The 3,596-nt window shown below is 45.4% G+C and overlaps 1 non-coding gene across 1 annotated transcript; it reads left to right on the plus strand.

The window, feature by feature from the left end:
- Positions 1-3,142: 3,142 nt before the first annotated feature.
- Trnat-agu (transfer RNA threonine (anticodon AGU)) lies at positions 3,143-3,219 on the plus strand. Its single transcript has one exon. It is a non-coding gene; the product is annotated as a tRNA-Thr (tRNA).
- Positions 3,220-3,596: the final 377 nt, after the last annotated feature.

Below are 3,596 nucleotides of genomic sequence, written 5' to 3' on the forward strand. Positions count from 1 at the left end.
GCTCACCAGATGGTAGAGTTTTGTCATGACTGGCTCTCCCAAGGCCGTCAATAGTTCCAATGGAATGTTGTCTACTCCGGGGGCCTTGTTTCGACTCAGGTCTTTCAGTGCTCTGTCAAACTCTTCACGCAGTATCGTATCTCCCATTTCATCTTCATCTACATCCTCTTCCATTTCCATAATATTGTCCTCATGTACATCGCCCTTGTATAGAGCCTCTATATACTCCTTCCACCTTTCTGCTTTCCCTTCTTTGCTTAGGACTGGGTTTCCATTTGAGCTCTTGATGTGTATATGTGATATGTATTTTGGTACACTCGATAAATATAAGCGGATGTCATGACAGATCACCAGGAAGCAATATTATAAAAATGGTTCAAATGGCTCTGAGCACTATGGGACTGAACTCTTGAGGTCATCAGTCCCGTAGAACTTAGAACTAGTTAAACCTAACCAACCTAAGGACATTACACACATCCATGCCCGAGGCAGGATGCGAACCTGCGACCGTAGGGGTCGCGCAGTTCCACACTGAAGCGCCTACAACCATTAGGTCACAACGGCCGGAACAAGCAATATTATAATTCCAAGTAAGCCACTATAGAACAATCTGTAACTGGAGTCGTTTCCTCATCTGATTTCGTACTTGTTCCGAAATTCGACTGTTAGCGACATATTGATAACCCAAGAAAGCGTAATATACTGTGGAACGGCGCGACCGCTACGGTCGCAGGTTCGAATCCTGCTTCTTGCATGGATGTGTGTGATGTCCTTAAGTTAGTTAGGTTTAAGTAGTCTAGAGGACTGATGACCTCAGAATTTAAGTCCCATAGTGCTCAGAGCCATTTGAACCCATAATATATTACAGTTCACAAATCAGTCGCAAAAATGGTTTCACTTTCACAGAAGGAAGTAATTTCACGATTTCTACGGATGGGCAAAATATTATTCGTGCTTGAACGGGTTCTAGACTTCCCGATACGTCACTGCACTCGATATCATACAGTATCAGACCTGCCCGAACAATGGCGAGGCGTTTGACTCCCACAGCGAGTGTGCAAAGGATGTGTTAGAAACTACGAATTAGCCGCAACAACAAGCTGTGGCTCCGTCTAAAATTTGACAACTTCGGGAGAGACAGGAACAAATATCTTTAAATCAAAACACAGCACAAAATCCTGTCCTACTAGAGTAAATTTAATAATAATTTCATAGAGTACCTGTATGTATAGACATATCAACATTTATTCTTATTTTTAGGTAAAGGTAAGAAGTAAAGCGGAAAACGTTGCCGTCAAAAATATTACTTGAGAAAACCCAGTACTATATTTATTTCGTTATGACAGACTTTTTGAGTTACCAAGTGGGTTGCAAACGAGCATTTCTGTCCTGTTCAGATATTACAACAACAGGTAAAAACGTTACTAGAATTTAATCAGTTTGAAAACAAGTTGGCAACATTAAAATGAATTAAGGAAGAGTTAAAAACATAACTGACTGTGATTCTTATTGCAAGAATAAATTAGTGCTGTCTTGGGGAGAGTTCTGGGGGACGTCACTACATCGCAGTACGGTCGAAAGCTCTAAAATTGTACAAAATCGCAACTGCAATCTGTTATTGATGTCTTAGTTGTCGCTGTTGCATATGGTCTGCATCCTACAACATACACTAAAGAGCCAAAGAAACTGCTACACCCGTCTAATACCGTGTAGGGCACCCACTAGCACGCAGAAGTGCCGGAACGCGACTTGGCATGCACTCGACTGATGTCTTAAGTAGCGCTGGAGAGGACACCATGAATCTTGCAGGGCTGTCCATAAATCCGTAAGAGTACAAGGAAGTGGAGATCTCTTCTGAACAGCACGTTGCAAGGTATCCTAGATATACTCAATAATGTTGACGTCTGGGGAGTTTGGTGGCCCGCGGAAGTGTTTAAACTCAGGCGAGTGTTCCTGGAGCCACTCGGTAACAATTCTGAATGTACCGGGTGTCGCATTGTCCTGCTGGAATTTCCCAAGTCCTTCGAAGTGCACAATGGACATGAATGGATGCAGATGACCAGACAGGATGCTTACGTACGTGTCACCTGTCAAAGTCGTATCTAGACGTATCAGGGGTCCCATATCACTCCAACTGCACACGTCCCACACCACTACATAGCCTCCACCAGCTTGAACAGTCCACTGCTGACAGGCGGGGTCCGTGGTTTCCTGAGGTTGTCTGCATACCTGTACACCCCCATCCGCTCCGTCGAAGTTGAAACGAAGTTCAAACGATGGAACGAGACTCGTCCGACCAGGCAACAAGTTTCCAGTCATCAACAGTCCAATGTCGCTGTTGACGGGCCCAGGCGAGGTCATTAAGGTGCAGTCATTAAGAATACACGAGTGGGCTTCGGTTCCGAAAGCCCATATCGATGATATTTCGTTGAATGGTTCGCACGCTCACGCTTGTTGATGGCCCAGCACAAAAAATCTGCAGCAGTTATCGGAAGGGTTGCACGAATGCACAGTTCCGCGGCTATATACTGATAAAATTTTCTCGGGCTTCTAGCTCAAATCTTCTCACTTTTTCTGAGGTCACTTGAAATTGTCGAGAGTCTGCTGTATTTACTAGCGGCTGCGGAGGATCTGTGCAGATTTTTACCAAAATAGTTACGGGTAACCCTACGTGGGAGCTGCAGACCTCGTCCGTATCATACGAGAAAGACACAGGAGGGCACTTTCTGTACGCTGCTGCTTCGACTTCGTGGCGCGCCCGATGATTACGTTATGTAAATTAAATATGAAGAGGGGAAGAAAGGAAAGGAAAGACAGGGGATGACTGCTGTCATCTGCAATGGGACATTAGGCGGAATCGGCGGCGACGAGTGAAAACTTGTGCCGGACCGGGGTTCGAACCCGGGATCTCCTGCTTACTAGGCAGGTGCGGTAAGAAAGAACAGACACCTCGCTTTCATATAATTTGGTAGTCGCAGCTGAGAAGTGGATCCACAATCTTCAGCGCGGATGCACAAATACGTCCGACCTCCTGTGGGTATCTCAGAGAGATAACATGGATAAAATGGGCAGGTGGAGCTCCATGGTAATGTGGGTCGGCAAAGAGGCGCGCCGACACAGTCCGAGCAGTTGCGATAACGCTGTGTCCCGGATGGCGCAGTGGTTAACGCACCTGCCTAGTAAGCAGGACATCCCGGGTTCGAATCCCGGTCCGTTACACATCGTCACTCGTCGCCGCTGATTCCGCGTAATGTCCCACTGCAGCTAACATCAGTCACCTTCCTCTACTTCCTCCCGTTTCTTCCCCTCTCAACCTCATATTTACATATAATGAATAACAGCTCCGAATTATTACAACCATATGTTATATAACAGGTCGCTTACCCGTTGTATTTGGTCTGCCGACACTAATAGTTTTGATCGAACGCATTTTCGTGTTCGTTCCACTGAAGCAGCATTTTCGTTAAGTGACTTGTTATGAGCCTCCTTTGCAGCATATTCAGGCAGGAAATTATTAATAATGGAAAGGAAGAATAAGTTGTATAATAAATCAGCAAAGCAGTCAGGCAGAAGTCGTATTTCTCTTTTTCCGAATA

The sequence above is a fragment of the Schistocerca gregaria genome, chromosome 4 (assembly GCF_023897955.1).
Source record: "Schistocerca gregaria isolate iqSchGreg1 chromosome 4, iqSchGreg1.2, whole genome shotgun sequence".
Lineage (NCBI taxonomy): Eukaryota > Metazoa > Arthropoda > Insecta > Orthoptera > Acrididae > Schistocerca > Schistocerca gregaria.